The sequence below is a fragment of the Pleurodeles waltl genome, chromosome 2_2 (assembly GCF_031143425.1).
Source record: "Pleurodeles waltl isolate 20211129_DDA chromosome 2_2, aPleWal1.hap1.20221129, whole genome shotgun sequence".
Taxonomy (NCBI): Eukaryota; Metazoa; Chordata; class Amphibia; order Caudata; family Salamandridae; genus Pleurodeles; species Pleurodeles waltl.
The window spans coordinates 444,398,720-444,419,770 of record NC_090439.1 but is presented as its reverse complement, the minus strand read 5'-3'; positions in this window follow the sequence as shown (position 1 = coordinate 444,419,770).

The following is a 21,051-nucleotide window of genomic DNA, read 5'->3' as shown; positions in this document are numbered from 1 at the left end:
TGAGAAGAAGGGCCCAATAATGTATAATTCGACCCCTTTGTAGAACTTCAGCCTAGTTGAGCGTCAGCCGACACGTGTTTCATCCACAAATGATAAATATAGGGCTATTTCTTTTTCAAGGCTGATAAATCACAATAAGAAAACATTATATTGTTTATAACCATTTACATAATGTATAGTTCCTCTCCATTTTTTAAATTTCATTATTGTAACCCATTTTCAGTAACAAAAGTGTTCAAGGGTATAAGGTATTATACTATTGGAGGTCTGCTCTCAAGAAAATCTTTGGGAATATATTTGTGCACGTCTTGCTTCCCACTAATTTGGTTTTTTAACACACTTTGGGTGCATGTTTTGTCACAAGACCTTTTGGGTTGTGAACCACATAATATGCATCATGTGAGTTGTGACTTACTATGGTTATTGGGTGCTCTTTCTTCTAATGGGTTGTGATTCTGTCAAAAGGTTATACCTTTGAAGACTTTTGTCCCACTTTCTTAGGATGTTGCTATCTGTCTCTAATACGGAGCGCATCCTAAAAAATAAGTTAATAGTTGCTTATTTAAAAGGATATATAGAGTTCAATATCCACAAATGAAGGTTAATATGTAAAGTATTTATAAAGTTGGGTTTCCACCAAATGCATATGAATTAATATATTACACTGCATGAGAATGGATTGAGGAGACATATGTTAATAAAAGATTAGTTTTTACTTAAAGATTGTGGGCCTCATTACAACCCTGGTTGTCTTTGACCACCAAAGCAAATGTGGTGTTAGTACTGCCAACAGACTGGCTGTACTAAAGCCCGCATTATGACCATGGTGGTCTCGCCATGGTCATATCGCTGGGACCGCCAGGCTACTGCCATGGCAGTCCCGGCAGTTGTAATCCGCCAGGGCAGGGCTGCAAGCAGCGCTGCCCTGGAGATTACGAGTCCCCATCTGCTAGCTGTTCCATGTTGGTAAATACCGCCATGGAACAGCTGGCAGAATGGGTGACTCTGGGGGCCCCTGCACAGCCCATGCACTTGGCATGGGCAGTGCAGGGGCCCCCATTCACAGCCCCATCGCGCAATCCACTGCCCGAATTACAGGCAGTGGATTGTGCGACAGGTGCTGCTTCAGCCGCCGCACCGCCACATTGCCGCCAACTCCATTAGGAGCCAGCTGCAATGCAAAGAACTATGGGGCATGTTTATACTCCATTTGCACCGAATTTGCATCTTTTTTTACGTACATTCAGTGCAAAACTAACCCCATATTTATATTTTGACGTTAGACATGTCTAACATCAAAATATTGGAGTTTGCACCATTTTTCAGATGTGTGAACCTACCTTGCATTAGTGAGATGCATGTAGGCATTCCCATCTAAAAAACTGTGATAACCCCATAGCCCTATATTTATCCCCTGTGCTAAAATTATGCACGGTGGGAGGAGGGGATAAATAATGGTGCAAAGCTTACTTTGAGCCATTATTTTAAGCCTGGGTAAGACCAGGCTTTAGGGGACCTGTGGTCCCATTTCCATGGTTAAAGCCCCAGGAACACCCTCACCCACACCAGAGGAACACTGGAGGATGGGGGACCCCACCCCAGGTAAGTAGGGTAAGTATAGGTAAGTACCATTTTTTAAAATTAAAGTGCCATCAGGGGCCCACCTTGGGGCCCCCTGCATGGCACAGGGTGCAATGGTCATGCCCAGGGGACACTGCCTCCCTGTGTTTGCCACTGGGGTGGGGGCATGACTCCTGTCTGTGGTATGGATGGTTTTGTGTCAGAAAATGACACTAGGCTGGCTAGAGGCATTTTTTGCCTCTAACCAGCCTAATGTAATTTTCTCAGTGCAAAACCCCCTTCTCTCATACCGCCACCCCTATCCGGCTAACGTTATTTTTTAAAGCTAGCCCACCCTTTTCAATGGCTTGCGCCATTCCGTAAATATGACTTCAGGCTGACGCTCATGAATGGTGCAAACTGCGTTAGTGCAGTTTTGCATCAAAAAGTATAAACATGCCCCTGTGTTTCACAAGGAAATGCTTTCATTGATGGTGAGGCAAAGACAATTGCTCTTATAGGATATGAATATGAAATGATCCAGATGGCAATCGCCCCCCAGATAAAGGATGAGTGTTTGTATTTTGATCCCATGCGTATTCAACAACAGGTTGAGGTAGAGGAGCAGGAGGACTGGGAAAAGGGGGGGTTGTGTGAAAGTTGAAGGGGTATGGACCGGCCCTAATGGTAAGATATGTTTGCCAATGGCAATGCTCCCTTCTATGGCCTGTCTTTTCCATGGTTTTTCACGTGTGGGATGCAATGGAATGATTTGTTTATTTTCCCAATGTTGGTATAGCACAAGATTTCACCAGTATGCTGAACGTCTATGTAGACAGTGTACTGTCTGTGACAAATACAACACAAGAAAAGGTACAGCAACTGCAGCAGGCCATTTTCCACTACTGCATGGACCTTTTGATAGTTTGCAAATGGATTTCATTGATATGCTTCCCACACACAAGTACAAGTGCATTTTGGTCATAGTGTGCATGTTTAGCAAATGGACCAGGGCCAATCTGACTCAGAATTGCAATGCACAAATGGTTGTCAAATGTCTTCTGAGGGAACTCATCCCACATTTTGGGGTACCAGCCCTGTTGAGCTCTGACAATGGACCATAATTTATTTCCCATGTAAATAATAGATTATGCGAGGGGCTAAGGTCGCACAAAAACTGCATTGTGCCTATCACCCACCAGCAGCAGCAGTGATAGAGAGAAGTAATGGGGTGTTGAAATACAAAATAGGAAAGATGTGTGCATCAACTGAATTGTCCTGGATTGATGCACTGCCATTAGCCCTACTGGCCATGATATGTACCCCTGACAGAGTAACGAAGTTGAGTCCCCACAAGATTATTTTTGGTCCCATGAACCTACCTGGCTATTTGTCCATCCCTCCATTATGACCTACTGCTGCAGTATTGTAAAAAACTAACAGAGACATTGCATTGTCTTCACCGCCAGGTGCCTCAGGCTCTACCAGAAGAGGACATACCACTAGAGCATGGGCTGGAGCTCTGGAACCTAGTTGGATAAAGGCACACACCCAATGACACTGCCTTGAACCACAGTGGAGGGGACTTTTTCAGGTGCTTCTGACGACTGCTATGGCCATAAAGTGTGCAGGGCTATGATCTTGGATCCACAGCTCCTACACAAAGAAGGCAGTAAATCCGGGACATCAAAAGCAGGATCCACTGACAGTGCTGCCAGCAGTATCATCACCTGTCGTACAGTACCACCGTCTTTCACCAAGGGCTGCTCATGCTACACCTCCAGCACCGGGTGTAAGGGGGCCCTGTTAGGACTCCTTGTACTGCATACATCCTTTCAGGAGACAAGGATTGCAAGCAGGTCCTATTCTGGACTTCCACACTGCAAAGTATTCATGTGTGCGTTAAGTGCTGGTTAACCTCTGATGCTACACTCGAGGGGTATCACCGATTCAGACACTACCGACTTTCAGTCCATATTACTGTGACCAATGTTGTTGGCCCAGCTTAGTTGTTTCTGTTAGCTAATTATGCAGACTACCGCTGCCACATTGAGGATTTCCTGTATATCCAATCCAGCTGTGAGGACAATGCCAAGAATGAAGGAAGGAGAAAGAAAGTGGCCATGGGTGGTGGCACCAGTTGTACCCCCTGGCCCAGGAATAATAGTGACAACAATAGCGATAATATTTGCTAGTGAAATATATATACCTTTTTTTAATGGACCAAACACCTTAAATAAAACAGAAATGCTAAACCAACAACAACCTTTGAGTGTATCAGAAGCAGGGGGAGTAGAGGAGCTGGCGGAAGTGAGAGATGAAAACCAAATAGCATGGACTGAATATAAGGAAGCATACAATGAAAACATGTTTGTGCAGATTGTAAAGATGTATGTGGAAATAGCAAATGTATAAGGATGTAACGTCTACCAACACATTCACAGGAGACATTGAGCTACACAGCCATTGCACTTGGGAGGTATGCAGGGTGTAATGTGGTCCGCGAAATAATATACACCCATTATAATTTCTCCCCCAGATCTGTAAATGGTAAGCATCTTTATAGGGGTGCCTTATCACCTCCTGCAGAACACCAAACTATTTAGTTGCCATGCACCAATTTACACCCCTACCTCAGTGCTCAGTGATCAGTTACGGTTAGATAAGTTTAAGGGGAATAAACAACAGGGAATGAAGGTAGAAAGAGGCCCAGAGGCTAGGCACTCCCCGGGAGAAAAAACAGAGGTCTTGAGTATACCACATTTAAGAATATGCAACTTAATGACTGCACCATGGTGCATACAGTACTCCAAGGATAATGGTTCAGTTGGTACTAACAGGGCAGATGGACCATGCACCATACTAAGGCTACTAACCTCAGAGAAGCCTCTGGCTTGCGAAGAATGTTTGAGGGAGAAGAAACCTAGCATGTATATAGGCAGCAGCAGGTGTCACAGTGCCAAATGCCTCTCCTCTAGTTTTGCCTCAGACTCCCCCCCAAACAGTGCTCTGTACCTACCCCTGCTCTCCTCAAGTGGAGGGCATTCCACACTGTTTTTTTGTTGTGCTTCCCGGATGGGAGCCTTCTCTCTCTCCCTCCTTAGTTCATGCCTTTCTGTTAACTTCCACCTAGGCTGTCCCCTTCATTTGATCTTTGGGGCTGTTCTCTTTGGTTGGAACTTGCCCTCAAGTTTGCTTTCTATTTTTTCTCCAGCTAACCAAGCAAACCCTGTAGCTCCCCCCTTGTCATCAGATTCTGAGGGACTGAGACCCATTTCCTCGCCTAGCTAGTTTTGTCACTATCCAGAACTGCTGTGAATCTCCAAGTCACTCGAGTGTGTTCACCGGAACTGTTGGGAGTGCATGTTCCCTGTGTCGCAGGGACTCAATGGGCTGAACGCACAGACCGGGAGTCGAACTTTGTGGAGCTCTAGGGCAGGAATTCATGGTGTTGGGATTACCTGGGTCTGCTGGCCTGTTAGATTTTCATGCCTGGAACTAACAGTTTGATGTTCGGTAGAGGACCCTCTGGTTCCCTTGACCAAAGGATTTGTATAACCTGATGGTGGGATAGCAGGCATCTGGCATAGCAGCTCCATTCCTGTATATGACATGGAGGTACAGATGCTTTCTTGCTGACTGTGGGGTAGTATTATCAGTCTGGGCCTCCTCAAAGATGGCCCATAGTTCTAATAGTGCTTTTCCCCGTCCTTCTTTTATCCCACGTGTTTGGTCCATATGTGTATCCTCATGTATTTGATTATGTTAGTGTCAAAGATTCCCTCCTTTGGCCACGGAAACATGTGTGCCATAGTGTGTGTATTTGTGTGTGACATTCATCGCAAAACTTGATACGTTTTTTAAGACTGTGTGGGGAACCTGGTTTGCATATGTTTTAGTGATGACTCCATGATACGTTATGTAGAGCAGTTTTTAGGGGACAGATAAACCTTTAGCTTTTCTGATTTTAGGGATTCTTAAGTTCTACTCTGGTCATGGGGACACAGATACATCAAGACTTTACTACCAGCTCAGTATTATATATAGATGCATCAACATGAACATTGCACAAACACAAATAGCAATGCATATGAAGCATCACAACCTGGAAGAAAGTGCAATTGTTGGTTCAAACTTCATGAAATTTGGCATAAAGTAGCAAACTTTACTTTGGTAATAAAATAGCAATTGTGAGAAATAGCTTCACCTTCACATAGGATATGAGCCATCAACAAACACAACACTCAAGATCAAATACAGTTGCATTATTTACTAGCACCACAACATCAGAGGTACATCAATTTTCAGCTATATTCAAAAAAGAAAAAACTGAGAGATTAAAAAATAGTTGACTTTAACAATAATACCTTAGCCTGCTCCTAGCGCATGCTAGCCTGTGACCAGGGGAAGCTCTGACCAGTACACTAGACTAAGGCTCTCATTTTGACAATGGCGGTATTGACCGCCTACCGCCACGGCGACAGCCGCCAAAAGACCTTCGCTGTGGCTACCTGCCGTCTGCCATATTATGACCATCGCCGGAATTCCACCAGAAGGATGGTGGAATTCAGGCTGCAGCCATGGTGGCAGATGGTGGTAAGGTGGTGGTGCTGTCAGCAGAAGCGCCACGCCAGCAGACCACCGCAGACCGTATCATGACACATGAAACGGCCTGGCAGGGTTCTGCTGGTGGCGCTGCTGCTGGCAGCAGCACCCCATCCCGTCTCCTGCCAGAGGATCCCCTGCAAGCAGGTAAGTCGGGTGCTCTGACAGGGGAGGGGAGTGTTGTGTGTGTGTGTGGGGGGTGTTGGTGCATGTTTGTGTGTGAGTGCATGCAAGTGTGTGGCATGTGGAATGCGTGAGTGCATGCATGGTTGTGAGTGTGCGTGTATGTTGTGTTGCATGAATGCATGGGTTCTTGTATGAATGTAAGTGTGTGTGTGTGTGTGTGTGAATGTATGTATGCATGTGTGGGTGCATGTGGGTATGAGTGTGTGTATACGTGTGTATGATGATGAATGAATGTGTGTGTCTGTCGCGGGAGGCCTGGGGTGGGGGTGGACTCTGGGGATGGGGGGAGACCCCTATCAGTGACAGGGAAGGAATTCCCTGTCACTGATAGTGCCTACCGCCATGGTTTTCGTGATGGTAAGAAAGCCACGAAACACTGGTGGTAGGTGGGGTCATAATCCCGTGGGTGGGACAGTGACAGCCTCCTGGCTGGAGACTGAAGTCTCCAACCCGCTGGCTGTTACCGCCCTGGCAGACGGAGTGGTACATTTGCGGTTTGGCTTGAGCCAAACCGCCAATGTCATATTTTGGGGAAGAGTACCACCAGCCTCTTGGCAGTACTTTTCTCCAAAATACCGCCATCCGCCAGGGTCGTAATGGGGGCCTAAGGCTCACCTTCATACTTTTTGGCGCAAACCTGCGCTAACGCAAGTTTGTGTCAAAAAGTATAGCGCCGGCTCGCGCCATTTCTAAATGCCGGCCGGGTGCCATATTTATGGAATGGCGCTAGCCGGCACTAAGGCCCTGTCAGCGTCCTTGGAATGGATGCTAACAGGGCCGGGGAGGCATAGGGGGAACCGGGGCTTGTGCACCAAAATATGGTGCTACACTGTTTAGAGGCAAAACAATTGCCTCTAAGCAGTGTAGCGCCATTGTCTGTCGCACAACCCCCATGGACATGGCTCCTGTCTTGGTAAAGACAGGAGCCCTGCCCACCACCCCAATGGTCATGTCCAGGGGATGAATTTGGGCCAGCGCTGTGCAGGGGTTCCCAGTCAGGGCCCCCAAGCGGTTTTGGGAATAAAAATAATATATACTCACCTGGACTTGCCCCAGGATAGGTCCCCATCATTAGGTGTCCTCCTGGTGTGGGTGGGGAAGGATGGGGGTGACCCTGGGGCCAGGGAAGGGCACCTGTGGGTAATTTCCATGTTCTCTGTATCATGTATCAGTATCAAACCCTTTATTTCGGCTTGAAGTCCATAAAAGTTAATAGAAGGCAACAAAGTAAAACAATTAGCAAAATCCATAACCTACAAAAATGCAATAAACATTACATTCAAGCATAAAAATACAAACTAAATCTGAGAAAAATAAAACCATTTAGATAAAAATGTAATTAATATTCAACATTTCTTCCTTGACGCACCATCAGAAAAATATACGTGGTTGAATTAAACTTGAGGAGCGCAAAACTTGGGTCTGTGCCACCACATGCCCGACAGAAAACGAGTAAGGGCAAAAACCACTTGCCTGCTTAGGTCTATTTTTAGTATCCTCAGGGCCACTTTGTGTTCTCTACTTCCCCACTTCCGACAAAGCTGAAGTATATTTGACATCTGAAGGCCTTGTTAGCTGGACAAAAGAACATAACATGTTCAACAGACTCTAGGGAGTCACCACAGGACGGTTCGCTGCCCATCTTCTTTCATCAAATTGGTGACCCATTTTACAGTAAACAACTGAAGTGGAAGCATCCCATAAAGGAAAAGCAAGTAAAGGTGCCAGGCCTGTGGGGGCTCAATTTTGTCCATGAACTCCTCCCTTTGGAAGGTGTCCTTATCTAACAGAAAACCACTTGTCAATGCACCCCGGCTGACCTGAGACTGCAAGAGGGTAGTTTTATGCTACCAGTAAATCGAGTTTACACTAGTCTTAGTTGCTAGTGGAGCCTCGTCTGGGGTGTTCCACAGATTGGCCAGCCCTCTTTCCCTTAACTTTGCTTTGACAGACTTAATCCAAGGTACATTATATGAGCCTAAAAGCTCCAAAAAGCAGTCACAGTCACTGAGTCCACCACCCCCCAGTGCCAGCTCCTACTATCTCCCAAGGTGCCCACCCTAAGGAGATAGCTGTTTGCATTCACTTGATGGGAGCTGACAGCTCCTGTCAAGCGAGAGCAGACATAACTCTGCTTCCAGCAAGCAGGAGCGTGAAGACTGCTCCAGCTTGCTAGAAGCAGAGTTTTCATCTGTTGAGAGCTAGGTCTAAAAGAGAACTTAGGGCCAGATGTATCAAAGGATTTTACCCATTCTGTGTCTATGGGAAAAAGGTTTAGTACATATGGCCCTTAGTCCCTTTATACAACCTACTACGCACACCTGTTTTATCACAAAGAGGTCTGAAAGGAGAGGCTGGTCCCTCCCCATACACTACTATGCATACCTGTCACCTAAGTAAGAGGTCTGAATGGAGAGGCCTGTTACTCCCCATGTAACCCTACTATGCACACCTGTCATCTGAGAGAAAGATCTCAAAGGAAAGGCTAGACCATCCATACACCCTAATATGTACAACTGTAGTTTGAGAGAGAGATCTGAAAGGAAAGACCAGTCCCTTCTCATGCACACACAACATGAGTCACAGAGGTCTGAAAGAAGAGGCCAGTTTGTCCACACTCACCACTACGCACACTTATCATCTGACAGAGAGGTCTCAAATGAGAGGCCTGTATTTTTCAATACACCCTACTGTGCACTTTATAATCTGTGAGAGAGATCTCAAAAGAGAGGTCAGACCATGCATAGATCCTACTACACATACCTGTCATCTGAGAGAGAGGTTTAAAAGAAGAGGCCATTCCCTCTCCACTCACTAGTATGCAGAGCCATCATCTGAAAGAGAGGTCTGAAAGGACAGGTCAGTCCATCTACACTCCCTACCACACACAGCCATCATGTGACAGAAAGGTCTCAAAGGATAAGCCAGTCCATCAACAGACTCTACTACTCACACCGGTCATTTGAGAAAGGAGGAGCTGTTCCCTTTGCATGCACCCTGCTATGCACGCTCACCATCAGAGAGAGGCTTCAAAGGAGAAGCAAGTCTATCTACACACCCTTCTATGCACATACATCAAGAGAGAGAGAAGTCTAAAAGGAGAGGCCAGTCCCTTTCCATGTATCCTCTAATGCACACTTATCATCTGTGAGACAGGTCTTAAAGTAGAGACTAGTCCATACACACACCCTACTATGCATACCCAGTATCTGAGGGAGAGATCTGAAAGGAGAAATCAGTCCATACACACACCTTACCATGTACACTCGTCATCTGAGAGAGAGGTCTCAAAGGAGAGGCTGGTTCATCCAACCACCTACTACACATACCCGTCATGTGAGAGAGAGGTATCAAAGGAGAAGTCAGTTCGTGTTGATACTCCTTACCACTTACACCCATCATCTGACAGAGAGGTCTGAAAGGAGAGGTCAGTCCATCCCCACTCACTACCTTCATCTGAGAGTGAGGTCAGAGCATAGAGGTCATCCCCTCCCCACACTCTACTATGCACACTTGTCATCCAAGAGAAGGATCTCAGAATAGAGGCCAGTCCCTCCACACAAACTGCTATGCAAACCTGTTTCCCACAGAGAGGCTTGAAAGGAGAGAGTAATCCCTTCTCACACCCCAATATGCACACCCATAATGCAAGTGAGGGTTGTCATTGGAGAGGGTAGTCCTTTCCAATGACTACTTTTTCCCTACAATACTGCTGCATTTTTGCAAGTGTCACACACGTGTAAAATGCAAGCTGCAGGGAGTGAGCTTGCTGCATAAGGCTCATTCAATCTAGTGAACCTCTTGCAAGATCCGCATGGACAATTATTGGGCCTGCCACAAGGTGGTTTTGCGATCCTCTGAGAGTCTTGTGGGATCATATGTGGAGAAGTAAAAAAAAAAGGCTAAGGCTCAACCAATTGTTAACCTTCTTATTACACGGTTCAAAAAATGTTGTGAAGTGATTGGCTGCAGAACCAGTGATAGCTTTGGTTGTCCTTGGAGCTTTAGAGGAGAAGGAAGTAGATGTGACTTAATTTGGATCAGAAAGGGACTGGTGTTTTCAGCTGCATTAAAGAAACAGTTCTGAGTCTAGGAATTTAATAATATACTTTATGAACCTTGTTGAGAAGTGTCAGTAAGTGCAATACTGTTGGTAAATCTATTGTACTCAAGGTTTACTTGGTGAATAAGCTGTTTGCCGAGGTGTATATTTCTCATAGAGCTTTTGAAAGGTACACATTAGAATGTAGAGAGATGTCAGCATGCATTGCAGATTGTCTTAAAAGTGAAGTGTTAAAACTGTATGTAGTTCTAAGTAAAGGAGGCAATATGTCTCAAATTATAAAACAAAGAATGTGGAATCTGTTAATACACGACCTAGGGGCAGATTTATGGAAAGTGGCGCTGCACTGAGGGCAGCGCCACTTTACCCGCGCCCCTTAGCACCCCCCTACTGCCACCATGTGTGCACCATATTTAAAATACAGCACAAAATGCCACAGGGTAGGGGGCAATAGCGTTATTTTTCAGGACACTATTGATGTACTCTGCAGGAGTAGTGTAAAAGTATTGCAGAGTATGTAGGGGCCCATTCTAAAGAAGGCATTAAAAGTGCCGTAAAAAATGGTGCGTCAAAATCTCATAGATTTCTTTAAGTCATTTTTCCAGCTCCCAAAATGGATGAAATCCCCCTTTGTATACATTATGCCTGACACAGGCATAATGTGGCACAAAGGGTTACAGAGCGGCACAAGGCATGCATTGCGCCACACTGTAAATAAGGTGCAGGGATTTCAGCCTTGTTGGGCCACATTAACATAAAAATAATTATGTTAATGTGGCACAAGGTGACGCTAAGCCATTATAAATATGTCCCCTAGTGTTTTCTGAACCTTACTGCACACATACTTTATCCCGTGAGATGTTATGTGGAGATATTGCTATTTCTATAGTAAAACACTGTGCTCACCAATAGCAAAGGTGTCTCCAGGAAAATCTGTTACTTTATACAATTTTATGGAACTAGTGTTGATGGCATCTTGTAATTTAATTGATAAAAAATGTAAAGATACTGGTTGAGAGTATGGAATTTTTCAGGAGGAATGAATAACAAGCTACTGGTACACTAGATATAAATATGTGATTGTGGGTGAAAAATGCAGAAAGGTTTAGAGAATGTAGGTCCATATTTAACAAAAATGATGCAAAACTGCACTAGTGCACTTGTGTGTCAAAAGCATTACTGCAAGCTAATGCTATTCCCTAGTGCCATCTGTTCACCATATCTATAAAATGATGCATGATGGCACTAAGTAATGATTAGCTTAAAAAGAATGACGCTAACCACTGCAACATACCATAAGAAGAAATTACGTTAATGCTGCAAAAGTGGCATTAGAATGTTTTGCGGCATGTTTTTTGAAGCAAAACAGGTTAGCACCATATTTAACAGCACTAGTGTAAACAAATGCACCAGCAATCAAAAAATATTTGGGAAGACAAGATGGAAAATGCAGGCCAGGAGAGATCCCAGGGAGATCCCACTTAGTCATGTACCAGCCAGGAGGGTCCTGAAAAGTTGCAGGAGAAGTAGAAGAGAAAGTGTCACTTTAGTGACAAGGAGCATAACAACTTGGTCAGAGAGGTGACAGAACACCAACACCAGCTCTTCATCACCTCCAAATTGCCAATAGGTAGGAGAGAGGCTCTATGGCAGGCAATAGTAGATAAAGTCAACAGTATAGCAGAGGTGAAGAGGACTGTCACCTATTCAAAGAAGCACTGGCATGATTGCAAGCGTGGAACTAAGGAGAGACTGACTAGGAACCGAAAGTCAGAACTGTAGACCGGAGGTGGAAGTCCTGCACCCCAGGAGGACCTGGACGAGCTAGAAGAGATTGGGGCAGCGGTCATCCCGGAGGAGCTGGTCACTGGAATAGCTGGACAGGACAGTGCAGACTACCAAGAACTACCAAAAATGCAAGTAAGTTGCAGGGGGAGACTATCTGGAATCTCACAAATGGCAGAGGGGGGAGGCACAAAGGACACACTCAATGCAAGCTAAAGGGTCGCATTGAGCCACATAGGGCCAGAATCAAAACACCCCATCACCACCCAAGCTTCACTTTAGTGTCACTCTGGTGGCGCAATGCACTCCAAAATATACACAATGTGGTCTTAAGCCACTTACTGTAGCTTTACACCACCTTGTAAATATGCAGCACATTGCCTGGAAGGGACATGACATTAGTGTGGCTGTGCCTCAACAACACCCATTGCATATTGTTGTTGCCCCAGATTGAGGACCACATGTTCACCAGAGACTGTGACTGAAGTCAACACCATTTCAGGGGTGGTGTCACGATGGTGCAACAAGGCAAAATGCTTTCCATCCTCCTTGTGTCATGCAGCACACATAGAAATGCCAACTTGCCATAATATATATTGTTTATGTGTAGGAAGGGACACCTTCCTACATATAAACAATCTATTCCCTCAACGCAGGCACCTCTTCACTATAGTACAAGGATGCCTTCATTGGTGCAGGGAGACCAAATCTGCGCAGGCACTGGTGGAAAGGCAGGCTTGTGACATATTCCACTAAACATGGCACATCTCTGCATTTCAAAAGTGGCACTGTGTCATACAAGTAATATTGCTGCTGCACCAAGTTGTGCCAAATCAGGACCTAAGTGTGCAACTTGTGGAACGGAACCTGCATGGGGTAGCCAAACAACCATTCTCACACAGCTTCATGCACCATTTGGGCATGGGAACAAAAGTGAACTCATAAAACACATGGGGCATGTCTGTGACCATCATTTGTTCTCCTGTACAAGTAGCTTCAATGTCACCATGTAAGTATGTTGCCTGTGTCGTGTGAATGGTTGGTATTCTGCATAAGGGGACATTTACATGCATAAGAACTGGCACAAGTGGCATCAATGTTGCACTACCGGCACAATGTCACTAGTCCATAATGCAACTGTACCATCATACAAATAGTTGTCCATGTGGATCCAAGCTGCTTATTCCCCTTGTGCCACATCATCAAAGTCTCAAAATGAATGCATTGACTCACATTGTACATCCTTACACCAACATATGCCTTTGACAGAAATGCTGTATGCAAGGACATGTCCCAAATGTAGGGAGGGACAAACAAATGAGGAAGGCAATCCATAATGGTTGCACTGTCCCATCCAATTAGCACATGTATGGGGACTGCTAAAGGCAGACGACAAAGTAACACAAGCATTGTAAGTAATGGACCTACCTGTACTTTGCTGCACTAGTGCCATCATCCATGGTGCCAATGCAGTAAAGCACCAAAAGAGTGGCAGCACACATTACACTACTGTAGGAATATCCACCATGGTGAATAGGAAGGTAAATGACCTGCTACCATGGTATCAGTGGCAGGGGCAAGGGTCCTGCAAGGAAGATGGTAGTGTGGGATCAATGCACAAAATACCTTGAAAGTTTGCCCCATATGTGATACACAATGCAACACATCATTTACAACTACAACCTGGGGTCTGTAACATGTCACTAAGCCTCCAGTAGCGAGTAAATGATGTCAACAACCACTACAGTTAAAGATTGACATTTCACTATCTCGTTGCAGAGGATGATGTCTTACCTCCTGCCATCCTGCCTGTCCTGGATTTTACAGATGACGTTGATGACTAGCTGCCAACCATAAGGGAAGAGACTCTCCAGGATGTCCTAGGTTCTCTCCAGACACCACCTCCAGTCGCAGAGATAGACAACAGGCTGGGGGCAATACAAAATACCCTGGAGTCCATACAGTAGGAAGTGGCCTCCCTAAGGGAAAACATTGCTGCCTACCACCATGGTGTTGCTGCTGTTTTGAGAAATCAGCAGTTCCTGTTTGCTGCAGTGATGCCGTATGTGTTCCCACAAATGGCAGCTGGTGGGACCTTTGACTCCACATCTCTATCCCATGATGTGTGTGTGGATCCCTCAACTTCAACAACAGCACCACCCATGGAACAAGAGGCACCTCACACATCAGAGCATGAAGATGTGGAAGGAAAATGTACACGGAAAACCACCTAGTAGCACCAGTCTGTGCCACATGGACAGTATCTCCTTAGTTCTGGGGTTATCATCATGCCAGTGTTGTGAGAGGTGGCTATGTGCCCTCTTCACTCAACCACTGTTGATTTATCTGCTATAGACTTTCATTATCTCAATTCCTTACTGTTTTCAATTTGGACATCTCCTCACTAATGCACACTTCCCCTACTGATCAGTATAGGGAAAGGTGCGGAAGACATTGTGGCGCGAAGGGTTAATTAGCTTGAGCAGTGTAGATGAGCGTGATGCCTGCTGAAACCCGAACAACATGGAAAAGTTCACAATGTTATTTTCAAGCTTGTTTGTGTAGGAGACTCCGTCTCAACCTTGAGAACGAGAGTGCAGGGAGAAGATGGAATGAAAACAAAGGCTGGGGAAGGGCAGAGCAGCCAAGAGACAAGTGCTGATAACATAGTTAGAAAATGCCAGAAAGGGCTAGAATCCAAGCTTCAAGTTATTTAAGCACTGAAGTGCAGGTGAGGGATTTGAAGCTCGCAGATGGAGTTGTGAAAGCTGCCATCTCCAGGACCCGCGCTGCCTCCCTGTTTGCTGTTCAGAATCCGTGACGCTTGAGAGGGAGAGGGGTCCAAGCGGGCGGTTTAGGGCTTCCCAGCATTTCGTGGACTAAGTTAAGTTCCACACAGGGATGAAAGGCCTTTGTTTCTCTGCTCTATTATTATTATTGATTATTATACTTACACTGTTTATAATCTGAAGTATTCAGCTTGTTTATATTTTGCTTTCTGAACATCGTAGTGTGAGCCTGCTGCAGTAATTGAAACATGCATTTTGGTGTGCAGTAAATCAAAGCTTATCTGAAGTATTCAACTCGTTTATATTTGGCTTCCTGAACATCGTAGTGTGGCGCATTTTGGTATACAGTTAATCAAAGCTTATATCTGTCAATTAACTCTTTGCTCATATATATATATAGAGATGCTCTTTGTAGTGTACTCATATATAAATAGATACTCTTCATTGCTATTTTTATTCTACCATTGTTGATGTGCTACATGCATACATTTACCTGAAATTCTAGTAAAGCTAAATTGTATTCATAATTGGCGTGTGGTCCTTCATTGAGCGTCCTTATTGACTTATACCGAACAGGTGTCAACCAGTCACCTGAATAAGACACCTACCCATGTCTCATGACATGTCCCTCACCCTTGGACTCTGAATGTATAACAAATGGCTCAGGATCTCTCATGGGGTCTGTGAACTTGACATTGTACTGCATTGGAAGATACACTTAGATGTAAATAAATATCCATATTCTCATGTGCTATGTCAACTTTTACTGTGATCTATCAACTCACCTAAATGTATGCATGGTGTGAAGCTATGTCAATAAGAACAGAACCTAATTACATGTGTGGCTTACTGTCAGACACAAAGGCACACACTAGGACTCTAACATGAAAAAGGTGACTGAAGATATTGTGTACTACAACCAACTTACAGAGCCCTAAACATATGTATTGACAGATATCCATGCAAGTTGATATAAGGAATGTATGGGTCAAAACCAAGTGTCTGCAATTTTCCCACATGAGAGTACCAGTACAACTAATATGTGTGTAACAGAAGAGGTAAATTTCATCAGTGACGTGCAGCTTTCAGTGTGCTAGGATAATACCATAAATTAGTTGATGTATTATGTGCCACACTTTCCAACATTATTACTGACAAACCTCAGTGATTATTTTTCAAGTTCCATACTTACCTGTGAAAGAGTCTGTGTGCACACACAATGTGAATGTCTGGAACTGGGGATGACAATGTTTTGAGTAGATGATGTCATATTGTAGCCAATCTGACAGCTCCTTGTTCATAGGGGATACACATTGTCATACATGTAAATCAATACAGAAAGACACCCAGACACTCAATCAAAACTGAGACATAATTATCTAAAAATAACTGGATGTATTGAAACATTAAAAGAACAACTCATTAAAAACTAACCTAGACATTACCCTACACTAAACTAACCCATACTAACTTATCTCAACTTACCCCTACAGCTAACTGGGAGGCTGTGCAACAACATGTTTACATCTTCTTTAGCTTTTTCTTGCAAAATGTCAATAACTTGTAGTGTCTGGCATTTTCCTTCTCAAGTTGGTCCAGCCTTGCCATTATGGCTCCCATGTCTCTCCGCATGTCTACCACAAAGGTTGATGGTGTGACTGCTGCAGATGGCTGTTGTGGTGCCAGAGTGTGGATCGGTGCTGATGCTGATGAAGTGCAGGGGTATGACCAGTGGAAGCCCCTCTGAGCCTAGATGATGTGTCCCATGTGGCCTGCACAGTTGCGGGCTAAACCGGAGGTCCCCAATGTTAGAAATCAAGCCATATCCCTGAAGATTTCTCACAGTAATACTTTCTGCCCATCTTATGGTACCCTGCCTGTACCTCTGCTATCTGGCAGAAAAGTTCTACAGTTTTTTCAAAGGCACACTTCTGTGCTGTGGTCATAGTGGCAACTAAAATATCAGAAGAACATGGCATTAAATTCAGCGTTGGGTAGAGGTTAAACAAACATGCAATGTACACAGCATCCTCAGGTAATACACGCTGTCCACCAGACATTCCACAACAATGCCAATCTCCAATTCAAGACTAAACTTCCTACAAGCCATCTACTTTATCATGTACATCTCACTTGGTCAACGGCTATCCATTGTTGACCATTAGGGATAAGAGGTAAGTTGACTACTGCACCCTTGTGCAACCTTTGTGTCATCATACTAGTGAGGATCACGTGGCACAACAAGTCCCAAATCCCTGTGCTATAGTCAAAAAGAATCACAATGTATGCAAGCCACCAGTTTGACACCTCTAGCGCTACATCACACCTTGGCCAGGCATCATGGATGCAAGATGGGGTTCATCTGGTAGGGGGACTGGAAAATTGGCACTGGGAATTCTAAGGAATGCCAATGCATCATTCATGTGTCCTTGGGTTAATACCTGTTTAGAGCATGCGCTACAGGGGGGCACACCATTACTTACAATGGGCCCCTATGTACAGTTCAGGGTTAGTGCAAACACAGTTTGCTCCAAGCCTGAACAGCACATCTATATTGTCTACAGATTTTGTACCTATTGCCCCCTACCCTGTGGTATGGTGTGCAACATGTCTAATGTGGTTCATACATGGTAGCTGTATGGATGCCCTAAGGGGCACAGGAAAAGTGGCACTGCACTGGGGGCAGCTACATTATTTCTTCTTATTGAACTACCTGTGCACATGCACATCTAATATAAGTACCAGGAATACACTCAGCATTCCCATTCTATGGACATGTAATGTGACCAAGCTCACTCACAATTATCATGATGGGTAGATCATGTTGGTAAATCTGCACACCTGTCATCCATCCATCTGGAGCAGAGCTGTATTCTCTTAGTGTACACGAATGACTGTTGCCTAGCGCAATTAGGCTTCTTGCATGGTCACTGCCTCACTTAAATTCTGAAGAGTAGTCAGGCACCGGTGGTGGTGCAAGCATCTTTTACATAAGCCCCTAAAGGCCTCAATACTGTACATCATCTGTATCATTTCGTGAATAACTGAAAGTAACATGTGGCACACACTGCTATAAAAAGTGCTGTGACAAATATGTTTGCAACAGTCATGCTATTCAGATGCAAAGTACCTCGGACACATATCTTGTCTGACATCACTGTGTATGTGGGCTTGCTTTCCTTTTTGTAACACCCACAATTCCATTTGAACACACGTTGGCACTTATGCAACAATCAACTTATTCTCCATCCTCAACATTGCATCAGACATGGTGTCCACATCCTAACTCAGATGATGTCATGTCATTGGTCACACATTATATTTCAAAATTGCTTTGCACACATCATCCCCTCTCACACAAAACCCTGGAGTGACACTTGTGATGCATAAGGTGACACTTACTGGCTGCTTTGGGATCTTCAAATTAGGACACTTCTCCAACAGTGTAGGGTGGAGGCCCACCTGCAAGACGTGACAGGAACACTTAGCTTAGTGATTTGGGAACATTTGTGTGTATGAACAACTGTTACACATTCAGCTTGTAAGCAAGTCAACTTTGTGGTAGGACTAAACAACTTCCAAACATTATAATTCTGTCAGTAAGACAAAGGGCCACCACCAAAGCATCACTTTCCCTGATGTTCCAGTGGTGCATTTCACTGCACCTTATGTACAAGTATTTTTTATGCAGCTTTTTGTAGCACAGTAGAGGTAAAATGCCATGTATGTGTGCTTATGTGCACGTAGGTGTCCTTTCCTGCACACTAACAAAACAACATAACAGATGGATTGGCACATCTATGTGGGCAGCCATTGTCACCACTGTAGACTGTTTATATCCTGGAAAGGATACCAACATGCACAGACACTCCCCTCAACACAGACACACTTGCACTGTGGTCAAAGTATGCCTGCTTTGGATGCTGAGTTATGTGCAGGTGGAGGAGTAGACGCAGGCCTGTCCACTACTCTCGGTAATAATGGGCAGCACTTGTGTGTCTGATATTTGACACTTTATGGGGTGTCTGTGATACACAATGTACACAAAGAGGAATGTGGAAGACGTCTGCACCTGGTGCATAGCTAAGCTCACTTTAATGCTGCTCACTTAAGACACAAAGCGGCAGATTTATGAAAAGTGGCATTGCATCTAGTGCAGCGCCACTTTCCTTGCTCCCTTTAACTCTCCTCTACCGCCACTATGTGCGCTCTGTATTTACAATACGGCGCACCATGGCGCAGGGTAGGGGGCAATAGCATCATTCTTTTTTGATGTTATTGATGTCCTCTGCAGAAGTAGCGCAAGAAATTGCTGCTACTCCTGCAGAGTAAATAGGGGCCCCATTATAAATAACTAATGGTATGTCCCATTTAATGTCTGGTCTGAGCAGGCATCAAAAGTGGCAAAAAAATGGTGCAAGGAAATCTCCTAGATTTCTTTGCACCATTTTTTTGCCCCCCCCAACGGGTGAACACCCCCTTGCATACATCATGGCTGGCACAAGCATAATGTGGCGCAAGTGTTTACAAAGTGGTGCAATGCATGCATTGCACCACTTTGTAAATATGGGGTGGGGAAAATGGCACTTTAGCACCACCTTAGCATAAAAAATAATATTGCTATAGTGGCGCTAACTTGGCGCTAGGGCTCTTAAATCTGCCTCAAAACTTCCTGTTCCTTGCCAAAACATGCTGCAGCCAAACTTATGTCCCCTTATCATGCACTGGTCCACAAATCAGAATCCCCAGATGATCCATTGGATCTTGCTCTCATGCGATGAGGACTGCCTAATGGTTTTTGATCTGGTGGCCCGTGTGCACTACTCAAAATGTCTGTCGTAGGTGGCTGAGCAACTTGCCCCACTGCAGCTTCTGTGCCTTTGTTGGGTGTCCCTGTATGATCTGGCCACTCAAAGTCATCATCATAGGGAGGTAAGGTTTGATGGGCTATGTCTAATACATCTTCATGCATCTGATACCCTTGACAAATCGTACTCAGAGGATGCAGTGCCCTACGGCTGGGTCAATTTAATGTAACCCATGGCTACGTCGGTGCATGTGTGTCCACACTTTGGTGTGTTGTATGGGTCAGGGTTCATGATGCTATGCTACACGTGAAACATCTATGATGCAGGAGATGGTGTACTCGAATGTGTCAATGAAGGTTTGTATGTGATGTGTGTGTGTAAAACATGTGTAGTGTAATGTGTAAGGAATGCCAAAGCGATGTGTTAAAGGGAAATCAAACCTCACAAATCTATCTTCCTGCAAGGACATATGTTGGACATTGTATGATGGCTTTGTAGTCATATCAGTGCCACCTTTGTTTCTGTATGTGGGAACACATCTGAAGGTCATTTAACTCTATGTATGATCATGTGATACAAATACATTTTCATGAGCGGAAAGTAGACTTTTCTGCATACTCCAATACACAATACCAGGCCCGTACCATTGGAGTGGTAAATGTGTGCTGAGAAATCAGACATATGTGTGCAAGGCACAAACTAGGTACATGCAGTCGACTACAACACATTTGATATGACTGTTACATACAATGGCATACAACTGAGTAGCAGGGTTCCAGTCAGCCAATGATAGCACCCTAGTCATCACTGCTCCTGTGTGACTTTGTGTGCCCACACAGACCCATGGTTACATGTTTTGATGCAGGTTGATGGTGCTCCACTCACCTCAGTTCACTGTGCAAATGCATTAGGCCCCAGACTGTGTCAAGAATCAATGTAGCCTCAGCATGGGAGTTTGGAGGTGTTGGGCGGGATCTACCTTCATCAGGCTAGCTCTTCAGCAGTGCAAGGTGCAAACCCCTGCAGACAGACACCTGCATAAATGTGTTCCCATGGCCTGGGATTTTCAATTTTCTTTGGGGTACTTGATGTCAGGCTTGCCCTATCATGTACAGCAGACTGGCTGCTTGCACGTGTAGGATATGTCTCATCATTTGGCATGGTCTGACACAAATGGTTAAACATTGTTAGTAATTCCCATAAGCAGCTCTTTTAGGGAATGTATCTCTAGTGTAACTTGTTTATGTTTTCCGAC